Source organism: Pollicipes pollicipes, unplaced genomic scaffold (assembly GCF_011947565.3).
Source record: "Pollicipes pollicipes isolate AB1234 unplaced genomic scaffold, Ppol_2.1 Scaffold_3087;HRSCAF=3621_pilon_pilon_pilon, whole genome shotgun sequence".
Classification (NCBI taxonomy): Eukaryota; Metazoa; Arthropoda; class Thecostraca; order Pollicipedomorpha; family Pollicipedidae; genus Pollicipes; species Pollicipes pollicipes.
This window is the reverse complement of record NW_023596225.1, coordinates 44724064-44737114: the sequence shown is the minus strand read 5'-3', so window position 1 is coordinate 44737114 and position 13051 is coordinate 44724064.

Sequence of the window (13051 nt, the reverse complement as noted above, 5' to 3'; positions counted from 1 at the left end):
AGTTTGTCATGCGGCCGCTCGGTGTTTGGGTGGCCCCTGCCGCACTGCCGCGGCGGTCGTCCGACGCGTCCGTGCGCTGGGCTCCACCCGCCGCGTGACCCGGTCGCCGCGTGACCGACTGGCCAGGGGTCCGCAAGGCCGGCAAGGCCGCTGCCGTCACCGGTTGAGGGATCGGCCGGCGGGGCGTCTGTTGCCCGGGCCGGGTTCAGGTCGGTCGGCCCGCCCGGGGCGCCGGCCAAGGCGACGCGAGCCAGGCCACGGCGGGGGTCCGACCACCACGCCTCGGCGGCGGCCAGGACCAATCGCTCGGTCCGAGGAACATCAGCAGGAGGGGGTCGCGACGCTCCAGGGCCGTCAGCAGGAGGGGGCCGGGACGCTCCAGGCTCCGGCCGCCGCCGGCCGCCGGCCATGGTCGCTTCATGCATGACGGGCACCAGACACGCCCAGCGCGGCCCGCCATCCGCCGCCGCCGGTGCTCACCCGTGGGAAGGGCGCGGTGGGGAGAGCGCGCCGGCGGCGGGCCGATCGCGGCCGAGTGGCCGGCGTTACCCAACGGCGCGTCGAATATCGTCCCTGACTGACCGCCGACCGGCCGGCCCTGGCGGCGATCGACCTCGCTTGAGAAGCGCTAGCCTCTCGCTCGTCGCCGCCGGCCACGCCCGGAAGCCGGCGGCGAGAGGCGGAGCCGGGGGCAGCGCGCCGCGGCCGACCCGACGCCGGAAGCCATGGGTGTCGGAGCGCGCGCTGCGACCGCCGGAGGCCATTGTGTCGGCTTCCGCAGGCGGCGCTGCCCCCACTCTTTCACCGGCCGCTTGCACAACGCATCGGCGCGCCAGTGGGGCGCGTGTTCCGGCGGCGCGTGCGGCCGTGTTGTGTCAGACGCGGCCGGCCGCCTCCCGCGGCGCCCGCCCCGGCACGGCCGCCCCCGGTCACGGCCTGGGTCGGCGGGGGGCGCGGCGGGTGACGTCACCGGCCGGGTGACGTCACGACGTGTCGGCCCGGGTCAGACGGAGCCGCGTCACGTTACGGCGCGGCGGAGAGGATCGATCGGGGATGGCTGTCAGGCTGGGAGTGCGCTGAGGCACCGTGAAGTCACGGACCAGACGGGATGGCGTGACGTCACGGAGCAGCTGATACCGCGTGGCGGAGCGCCACATCGCCGCTTCTCCGAGCTGTGTGACGTCAGAACCATGTCGGTGTGATGTATCTGTACGCGCAGCGCAAAGCTGTCGTGGTGTCATAGGCGGGTCACACGGGCCGGTAAGATGGCCGAGACAGCAACCGATGAGGGGTTATTGACCTGACACCAACGACGCTGCTGTTAGGTTGGTGAATCTAGATGAGGGCTAGAAAAGATCCAAAAGATCTGGAAGATCCCATTCGGTCCGAAAGTGGACCATCCTTAAGGCATTTTTTTGAACAAACTCCAGATCTTAGAGGATTGTTACACAAAATTGCCAAACCGGCCCTGAATACACATTCGGACCTCAGGGATCTGGTCACAGATTCTGTGTCTGTGATCCACGGTATAGGCTGAAGCCGTGGAAAGCAAATAAAAAGCAAAGGCAAACCAAACTAATTATATGTGTGCGAAACTCTTGTTCACAGATGAAGAGCTGCATACGCATATCAATGTTGCTCACAGCAATGTTGGCGGCCTGTGATGAGTCAACAACAAAATTTTTGAAACTACATGCATCGTCCTGTCTTAGCTTTACCTTAAGTCAGAAGGTTTGTTGCATGAAAGGACCTGACAGATTGTTGAAGGAAGTGTAATTACTTTTGAAGCCTAAAGGCTTCTTTGACAGCTTATAACGCAGGTTCTAGATCTCGGGAGATCTTTCGATTTCTTATGAAAAATATATGAGCGTCCCAGAGCATACCTCGTACAAGTTGTTCACGTCTTTCGGATGCTGGGAGATACTTCGGTAAAAGTCCAAACAGTTCCTGGGTCATGGAAGATCTGGAATCCAAAACTGAGGGATCTAATCCCCAGATCCATTCATGGGTCCTAGGCACACCACGGCTGGTTAGATCTGATTGCATGAAAGTACTACTCTGGGTCGAGGAATCACTGTTTTGTTCATTGTGTTATGTGCCCCCTGGCATATGCTACCTAATAACGCCCTGTCTAGGCCCATCTACATGACAAATGAAAGCTATTGAGGTGTGACACTTTGTTCGAGTGTGCTTCACGGTGCCGAAGTTTTTATGATACTTCCGAGATTATTTTTGACCTTCTATGTTCGATGTCAGATATACATATATACATATATATACATATATATATATATATATATATATATATATATATTTGAGATATCTTCAGTCTTTAAATCACAGTGACCACATTCTTCTTCACTGGTCGTTAAGAGCCCGAAAAGTACATGAAGACACAACTGAGCTCAGGACCGCGTGAACAATCAAAGCACCTTATACGTGTGAGCCCACACACGTGTGCAAGGACACACCCAGGGTGCACACCCCAACACGAGGCTCCCCACCCGCTGGCGGCGGTCACCGCCGTGGAGGACCAGGCCCGGCGCCGGCGGCGCGTGGGCTGTCATCACTCGTCTAGTTAGCCCACTGGGCCTCGCAGCCGGAACGGTATGCCGGGCTCTCACCGTGACGAGGACTACTGATTGACGGCTCGACAGCGCAGTGACAGCAGCGGCCGCGGCGGGGACTTCCGCCGGCGACCGGAAGGCGTCAGCTGAGTCCCTCGGGTGCAAGCGGCGGCCAAGTGACGCCAGAAAGGCGTCAGCCGAGTCCCTCGGGTGCAAGCGGCGGCCAAGTGACGCCGGAAGGCGTCAGCCGAGTCACTCGGGTGCAAGCGGCGGCCAAGTGACGCCCAAAAGGTGTGTAAGGCGTCAGCTGAATCCCCCGGGCGCAAGCGACGGTAAAAGCGACTCCCGAAAGAGGTGTAAGGTGTCAGCTGAATTATCGGAATGCCAGCGGCGGTCGAGTGACGCCCTTAAGAGGTGCAAGGCATCGGCTGAACCCCCGGGTGCGAGCGGTGGCCAAGTGATGCCCTAGAAGAGGTGTGCTTGCGCGAGATATAGCTGCATCCAAGCCGCTCAGTTTCATGTTAAGTGTTCAGACTGTGAAGAGAAGATAAAAGCAAGGATGTGGACACTGGTCAAAATGACTGGCTGGATGGTTTTATAGAAATGCTTGATAAGTTGAGAAACACAAGCAGCGGGGTCAAGACATCCTGAAGAATTCGCTTCAGCTTCTCAGCATGTGAACTGTCCTCAGCAAATTTTGATATGTTTAGCATATTAAGTTTGCTTAGCCGTACAAGAAAGTGCTCTTCATTATGTATTTTGACGGGTAATCGAAATAGTTATATCATCGACGACAGACAGCAATTAATGGCAAGACAGAAATGTGCTGAAGCACAGCACCGCGAACATTTGCATCTTACATCACTTCAGGTGTATCCTCAGATGGCCGTCGTCGGGTCGAATCTACCTAGGCAAAGACCTCGTGGGGTACAGAAACTCCGCGCACTTAATACGGGCCAGGGGGCGCTCAGTGCCCAAAAAGTGACAATTATGCATATGAACTCCACATGCGCTGTGATTGAATGATTGCGTGCCATGCATGTTTATATGAGAACCAACGTGATAACACATATACCCCGCATATTCTGTTTAGTACACTAATCTGTATAAGTTCCCGTGTTTTGCGCAGGTGTTAGTTGGATCCTTCTTTCGACTCTTGCAGATTATGTCGCTGCAAATCTCACTGGCATCAACAAAGCATAACTTATGGAGCTACAGAGAAGCCGGCAGTACATTAGGTCAAGTTTTGGAGAAGCTTTGGCACCAGATGGCCGGGCAAACTGAGATTTCTCATCAGACTTTTACCACCTGATTTCGAGATTTAAAAACCTTGATCGATAAGTTACACGCATCTCAAAGGTACCTCACGAGGTCTTCGCGGAACGTCGCGGCCTTGGACACCCCAGACCGCAAGTTTCACCCCTCAGAGCAAGGTCATATCCGGGGGCTTCGGGAAGTAGCTGAAGTGAGCGAATGGTGAAGAAGATAAGGCACAGTTAGGTTATGTCAAATATGTGTGCCCAGCAATCTACTTGAATCCTCTGTCGGCCTATCCTTCGAACTCGAGGCAGGTGAAAGCAGGACCACCTTCTAATCTTCAAGAAGTCTGGATCGTATTCCTTGCGTTCAAGCCCTTCGCCGATTATTAGAAACCAGCATCCCTGTGACGTTAAGCGTTTACTATTAGTGTGTATCATATAATTTTTCAACCAGCAACAATCTACAAATTTAGTTTCGTACCAAAAACTCAAGCTCAGCCGAGGATTCTCTAACTGGATTTCAAGTTGATGGACCACCGAAGACAAATCTTCGTTTAACGTTCCCCCGCATGCTTACGAGCCGACCTTGGACGCGCGAGCGAGAGACGCTAGCTGGCAGCAGGCTGCGTCGCCTGCGGTGGCCCTCACCCCTCCCATCCTCGTCACGCAGCTGAGCGTGACGACGACGCGACGCCCGCATTGTCGCCAGGTCACGTGACCGCGACCCCTCAGTGTCGGCCGGGTCACGGGGCGACCCCGCCGGCGCTGCTGAGGCCACGGGCCGGGGCCGGGGCCGGCGCGTGCGTGGTCTTCGCGCTGTCCGGCCGGAGCGCCGCCGTCGTCTCGCGCCGAGCCAAGGCTGGTCGCCGGCGGCCGATCGCAGCCAATGGGCCGCGGGCGGGCGCGCCGCTGACCCCCACTGCAATTACGGCGGCTGACGCAACGGGTCGCAGGCGCCGGCTGCCGCGGCGCCACCGGCGTGACCCTCCGCTGGTGGCTGATGAACTGAACGGCGCCTCCGGCCGCGCGTGCGGCGCTGGAGACGGCCCGGCGTCGAAGCGCGGGCCTCAACAGGCGGGACGGGTGTCAGATGGCGTCGAGACTGAGGGTATATCATCTGCGCGGGGCGCAGCCACCGCCAGCGCTGCTTCAGTGGTTCGGAAGTGTGCGCGCCTTCACGATTGTTTGGTGGGCGTTAATCGGAGTTAGGCTATTTGAGTTTGAAAGAGTTTAATCCGTGTTAAACTTGCGTACTCATACCGCATCTTTGAATGCCCAGCTTTTCACAGATGAAGCGTAGTTGCGAACAAAATTTATGTTTCCATGACCAATCGGGGTCCGGGCTTCGTGAATTGGGTTAAAGGTTCCATTCTCAAGTAATTTTGCAAATGAGTATCGGGTTAAGAAACCAAGGTAATTTATTCGCTGATAATTATGTGCACTTTTTTAATTACGTGTTTAAATTTGACATCAAAGTGCTCAATGCTTGGGAGTATTTGTCGACACTGCACATCACCTTGTCCGGTGAATAGCTACCTACTCTGATCAATGTAATCTTTGTTCTGTTGCCTGCGGTATTCAATGGCGTATCCTTGGGGACGAGGAGCACTGAGCCATGTCTTCCCCCCTCCCCCCTTGGGTTCTGAGCGCGTCCATATCCGGACAAACGGGTGCATGTTTTTAAGATAAGCCCCGAAAATCGGACATCTTCGCACCAGGAAAATCCAGACCATCAAGAACGGCCACAATGAAGATAATAGGTCCATGCGAAGAACGAAGAACTCATGGCTAATTGGGAGTCGTGGTTGGAGACATTTTCGGGCCATTTGCGTTGTCTACGGGACTTAACCCGCGCCCGGGTGGCCGGTTGGATACCCTTCGCTCAGGTGGGTGGGGGGGGGGGGGGGGTCAATTTGACCCCTCTGAGATCTCGGAACTAAGAGAGCTAGAGACACCAAATTCACAAAGTTTGTTGGCCTGTACGTGATCTCAATTAAGTCAACTTGAGGTTCCTAAGTTATGACCTTCGGGTCAAATAAGGTCCTACAAGGTTAAATTCCAGTTTGGTCTCCACAGGGCCCCCGGAACCTAGATAACTGTTCTTAACAGCAGGTCTTATGCTCGATTAAAGTCAATGACCTTGCTTGACCTTTTCAGGTCATGGTGACCAAAATCATACAAGACTGCTTTTAATTTTGTACTTCCATAAGCGACAAAAATTACGCTGGGCATTATCTTTCCAAAAACAAAAACGTTGACCTGGTCCATTTTAGGTCAGTGCTCCATTCAGACCTTTAAGAAGTCCATGGAAGGTGTATAATGAGGTTCCTTTTATCAATAAATGTGAAATGAACACCACAGACTAAATCATACAACAAGTCTTAGAGTAATAAAAAAGGTTGATTTGACCTTGGACTGACCTTCATACCTGATCCTAGGACAATGTAATTTGTTCATTCAATTGTTGTGCTGCCTAAGAAAGTGTCTCAGATATGAATGGCCCTCGTCTAACACGCCGTTGTTGGGCCAGATTAAGCGATTCCCGAGAAATTGCCTTCGCTGAAACCGTGGCCTGATTTTGACCCGCGTTAAATTAGTGGCATTACGATGTACATCTAAATTTTGGATCCCAAACGATCCGTTATTCCACTGTCCACAGCTACGCAAAATTTGGTGCGGCTACGCAGTGTCGTTCGGAAATTATTTCAGGAAACCTTCCGGGGGGTCAATTTGACCCCCCGAGCGCGTGAAAAGCTGTTGCCGGGCCCGATCTGTTCACCTCGTGGGCACTGTCGATCGCTGAAGGGTCTACCAAAGCGTTTTCTCTTTTTTGCCCTCCCACTTGAGGAAGAGCTAGAGAGTCGGAGGGAGAGTTGTCAGCTGGCATCGGACGATGTACATGTCCGGACCGCATGACCGGATGAGCCTGTCCGGACCGCTTTTATTCCCTCAGCGGCCGCCCACGGGCTCCCCCAACTTGCTGGGAAGATTTCTGCGGTGTCGCTTGGGGTGCGGTGCGCTGCCGTGTTGCTATGTTAACCCGCTGTGCATTTACGATCACTCAGGGAACCTCCACAATCGGTCTGTGGTTTTCCCATTCACTCGGGTGGCCCCAATCTGTTGCCTAAGCACCGTATGTTAACCTGTCGGGAACCATGCTTCGCTCCGGTTGGGTTGTCCATCTGTCGTGGGTTTCTTTCCACATTGCAATTTTGAACATCATATTGTCCTACACTTTGATGAATATCGGAAACATGACATTTGCCTTCCGTTAAAGACTACAAACAGGACAACGGGTCTTGACTCTAATAAGTCAGCATGAGGGCGACTGGATACAACATCGTTAAACAAAAGAGGGGAAAAGACATTGGTAAGGGCAAATGTGTGTACAGGTACCTGAGGCCGTGTACTTGAGCTCGAGCGTAACCCATGAATCTGCCCATGTTGAAATTCTGTTTCAATAACGATGAAATGTCTGTCAGGCCTCGACAACCAGAACAGATACAAGACGTGAGCCAAATATCCCGACGCACTCCACACAGATGCCTCCACAAATCCCCGCAATATTTTGGTTCTGTTTCAGCCATAGGTGTGTCATACCTCGGCTGGGAGGCGGCCAGCGTCACGTTTTTTAAGGCCAGTCTCGAAGGAGGCCCAACAGTTTAACGCAAGAGGGGCTGGACCGTGAAAAGGCCGTGAAATGAGGTGCAATCCAGCACATCGCGACCAGTACCCATGCAAAATATTTGCGCTTTTGCATGCCTTCGCAACGCCTTCGCAATGTCTTTGTAAACCGTTTCAAGTGATTGATGTAAGAATGAAAGGCCTTGAGCTCCTTGTTTGTCGGCATTGTGCTTGAGCTCTTGGTTTGTCGGTATTGTGTTTGAGCTCCTGATTTGTCGGTATTGTGCTTGAGCTCCTGGTTTGTCGGTACGGTGCACAACGCTCATGGGTTGAGAGGCATTATTCAGACAACAACAGGGAAAGTAAATCGATCGGGCCCATTGCTAGGCTCTATTTTTAGTATGAGATATTCCGCCTTAGCACAAATGCACTGATTTATTCGACCGGCATTGTTGGACGTAGTCAATGCCATTGCTGGTTTATCTTCCGCCAAAGTTATTTGTAAATTACTTTGTGAGCATCACATTGGCGAACCCCTTCACAATCAAAGCTCTTATGAAAGATGGTACCTTAATTTTAGCAAAACGCAAGTGACTTCCCTCACATCATCCAGTCACCCAATCGCCCGTTTACGGCACACGGCTCGGGCACCTCACTGACGGCACGTATCGAAGCCTCAGCGCCACCTTTATTCCAGCGAGCCAGGTCAATAGGGCTATCGTACCGCCATCTATAACTAACGTCTCATTTCGTCTCTGTCATGCTGCTACGTCGTCTCTCACACAATTTAAAACATCGGATGTTTGCTTTAGACGATGTAGTGGTCTTACGTGCTTGGATATACTTTATGTAGGAAGCAGATTATCATTAACACCTAATTTGTGTAAAATCACAGCGTACTTAGCCTTGATGATGTTTTTAGATGTTTCGATACGCCGAATGATCGGGAACACAGAAGTCATCATGTGCTCCACGTAGAAACAAAAACTGATCGCTCTAGAAGCGATACAAATCCGCAAATGGGACCCTCTTATTCAAAAATCAACACATGCGCAAGGAACCTCCATCTGTCCGCGTTCGGTCGCTCAGTTGGTTAGAGAGCCTGCCTTCCGATCCACCCACCCGGGGCAGGGTGGGTTCGAGTCGCTTAAAGACGCTCGCTATTTGCCCTTGACAGGAATAGCCTGCGGCAGGTGGCAGCTGTCGCGCCAAAGGTCAGATGGCGTCAGAGGGCAGGACGAACCGTGCCGAGCATTGCGGCACGTTAAACTTTCGCCACGAAATTCTGCCGTCGCATGGAATTGCGCGATCGGATGGTGGGGATCAGGGCTCACTCAACAAGCACTGCTTAGCGTGAACACTGATCCCAGAAATCCATCCATCCGAAAGGTTTGGATCAAATTTATAAAATAAAATAAAAATATGAATGAAAGGCCTCACTAGGGCGGAGAGCAGCGGCACATGAGTCTTTGCGTGTCGCTGATGAACGCTGATGCCTGTCAAGGATGAGTGTATGTATTTGGTATATACGTATGTCTTTATTGCGATTTGTATGCAGTATGTTTGTGCAATATCTGCGTGACAAAACTGGTGCATCTAGGCATGAGATCCGTGCTAGAACAGTCGCGTGATAGATTGAATTTTACAAATATGCGATTTTATCGACAATGCTGATCATCAATACTTGCCTCAATACCTGCCAACTTACTCGCCCCAATTAACGTTTTAAAAGACAAGAACAGCATGCCTGTTTGATTTTGAGCATGCGCTGCACTGGCCTTAAAGTGGCACATTTCACATCCCCGGGCACAACGAATTCGACCAAACGTAACCGAGACTAACCAGTGGAACCCATCCCACCCAAACCGTCGTTGGACATCACCATAAAGCGCATTTATCCGCCATATTATCCTAATTATGACTCCATCATGGATCCCTGTCACATCCCTTATCACACCCCTTATCACATACATCCTGCCCTTTATCCGGGGCGGCCATACGCACCAGCCATGGGTAGGCCAAATGCCCCCTGTTCAGGACCCATTCGAGTGCCGATCACAGGCCCAAAAGATGGGTCCCTGCGCGGGCTAAGTCTCGGTGGATGGACTCCCACGTGTATGTAGTTTCACAACACCGCTATCCACTGTCCTCCGTGCCATTGCCTTGAGAATGTTACGGCTGGCCGACAGAGCTCTAATCCAAACAACCTAAGCTCAGCGATCGCGTACATGCGGTCCATACCAAGCTTGATATTGCAGAACATTTTTGCTATTCCTGAAGTGCACTCTACAACCACGACTGAAGCTTGAATGATGATAAAGAGCTCGGTTCGGCTCCAAAGCTCCCTGAAGTATCGCATCGAGTCCGAATTACCCGCGTCTTGGGGTCCTCATCAAGCCGCGTCTTCTTTGAGTCCAAGTTCTTAAATACGTGTTGTGCAGGGGGCTTCACTTCGTATCTTACGGGAAACCCAAGCCCCCCTCCCCCAATGCTGATTTGAGGTACCTCGATGCTAAGTTGAGCCCCTCCCCGTCTTCCATAGTGCAAAAAAGGGAGTGCTGGACAAAGGAAATGCAAAAAATTTCGTAGTATTCTGGCATATCGAGTGCCTGAAGGCAACACCATTAGATACATGCTACTTGTGTATCATACGCTATCCTGCATGGCCTTACATGCTTTTGCATACCAAGTCCTAGATATTTTACGCCAGTCTGCGAAGATTGGCACGTTTTTCCGCTAGTTAACACCTGGCTCGGGACAAAAGAGTGCAAATTGCGGCAGGTTTCAAGCATAGGTGACTGCTTTCAACTTATACAGGTTTTATAAAGTCGGGCAGTTGCTTACCATGAACGCCACATTTCAGGAGCATTGCACGAATATCACGAGCAATCTACTTACTCAGACTCGCACCTCTGACCCGACACGAGGTTCTGTGCTAAGAGCCGCCTGAAACACGAACAGCTAAAAAAAAGGTTTCGATGCCACGTACCGAGAAAACACATGGAGAGAAACTTGCCGGCGGGTGTCAGTGTTTACCACGACTAGAGGACTCTTTCTAAATATATCTAACAAGACGAAGTTGCCCAAAAGCAGTATAAGATACGCGGAAGCCAAACCTAAGAGGGCAAAAGACCCAACACGCCCGTCCGTGTGTTCAGCTTTAGGGAAAGATTACGGCTGTGCAGCATTTTTCATCCTGAGATCCGCCAGTTCTTCTCGCGGCCTGCTAAAACTTTCACGTGATATTCAGGATGGTATTGTTTATCGTATTCAACTGCCGCGTATTAGGCTGCTTTGTGCTCACTAAGTGGAGTGTGCGCTCTCTGAAAGCGTGCGTTTCCAAGGAGCGAAAAGTCCTTGGAAAGCCGGTCTTCCTAGTGCATTATCGGCAGCTCAGTTGCATTGTGTATGAAGTGTGTCTTATTTCATTGGCCCAAGTTTTGACGCTATCTTAATGATGGCAATACACGAGTGATCTCTCTCTCAGTATGTCTTATTTCATTGGCCTAAGTTTTGACGTTATCTAAATGGCAATAATACGCGAGTGATCTCTTTCACGTCACCCAGTGACCCCGCCACCGTTTACTGTACACGGCTCGAGCACCCCACTTTCGGTGTTCATCGAAGCCTCAGCGCCACCTTTAGCACAGCTAGCCAGGTCTACCGTGCTGTCATCTACCCGACATCGCCTTGGGATCTGGGTTTTGTTACATCGACCCTTACCCAATCATGTTGTTCAATACAACATGCCGTTGAATACAAGGCGAGGGTTGTACATGATTAAAGTTGTTTGTTTATAGTTGTATGGTTTATTCTGGTATATAGCGTCTCTTATAATGCAAGCCGGCGCTGGGGATTATAGGAAGTTGTCGCCATGCCATTACGGCTCATATTATGGAGCGTACAACCTGCGTCTGGGCTTTGGAGTTGGCAGATCAGCACCCCGCCTAAGACGCCATTTTTAGCACCGTTGAGAGGTTACCGATGTAAAGTTTAGAATTAATGTGATTAGTTGTCAAGGCGCTTTGGTCTCCCAACAGAATGCTGGCGGTGTTCCTTTTCATATATATATATATATATATATATATATATATATATATATATATATATATATATATGCACCACTTACAGAGCTTTCTCACCTTGACATAGCCGGCGCTGAATGTTCTCTCAAAACGATTAATATTCCTCAAACCGAGCTTTGCCCACGCAACAACGATAAAAGCAATAACGCCGCAGAAAATCATTCAGCGTGCTCGACCGATCAGCACCGCTGCCATGCCGGACATGCTATAAGTGGCTTAATTAAAACCGTAACAGATCCTGCCAAGGAATGCTTAGTATATACTTAAATATTTTGAAACATTTTAAAATGTACTAAAGGTTTCCAACGCATCTATCCTTCGTAAAACGGCTATTGGTATGCTTTAGCTGCTTGTCATTATTTTGCCTATTTTACGAGTACTTCGGAGACTTTTTTGTCCTTGCAGTACCTTACCAGTTCAATGTGATCGGCGTCGTTGATGCTAATGACGCTGGTTTTCATGACTTCGTGAAAAAACCGTCCATCAACGTGATATGCAGTTTATATTTGGTTTTTGTAGATGGCGTTGTTGGCGTCTGTTTCGCTCTGTAGTGAGCTAGTTCAACCAAGTTGCACAGGATGTCAAGGGTCTCACTCTCCACATCCCGGTTGGTGTACCCGTTACTCAACAGAAGCTGTCGTGAACGCTCCAGTTCGAAGTGCAGGGCCTCTTGTCTTGACCAGTTGCGGGCTGTACGTCTGGTGCATGCCTCGATTACGGCGCGCGTAGGCGATCTTGGACATAAACTCCGTGTATTCATACATTTACCGAGGTCTGTTGATTTTCTGTCCACGGGGATCACGAACGGCCAGGTTAAGTGTTGATTTCGGCTCAAAAATGCTATCTGACGATTGTTGCAAATCTCATGGGTGAATCTCACAACTGAGTTAGCTGGCAAGGTATCCTGTCATTGTTAAAAGTGCTGCCCTGTTTTTTGGTGTCGACACAAATGTCGTCATTGTAGCGGCAGTAGATCTTTGGTTGCGGTTTATCGTCGTGAAGTACTTTGTTGTCTACTTCATGCATGTGAAAGTTCGCACATAAGGGACCTTATGGTGATCCCTTTGTCACGCTCTCTGTCTGTCGATAAAGCTAACCATCCGGTAGCCGAAAAGGTAACTCAATTGTGCATGCCAGAGCAGGCCTTCTACAATTGATGCGACAGTTTCAAACACTTCAGTGCTTCGCGGTTACAGACGTGTTTGGAACTATATCAACTGTTTGCCTGCCATATACATTTGTGAAGGGACTTCTCACATTCCAAAAGCTAAAGATGCTTTTTGTTGTGTTTTTAGTGACATCTGTGAACTCATCTCTTAACTTGATGCTATGCCTTGCCGGCATCTTAGGAGTCAATAAATGATTCAGGCGCTTAGCAAATTGTCAAGTTTGGGCGCAAAATGACCACAGTAGCTAGAACTAGGGCATAGCGTATCCCTCATTCAAACCACCTCATTTTTTGTTGTGGTGCGTAATACCACTCTTAGCATCGGCAGCATGAAGGATTTTATTCACC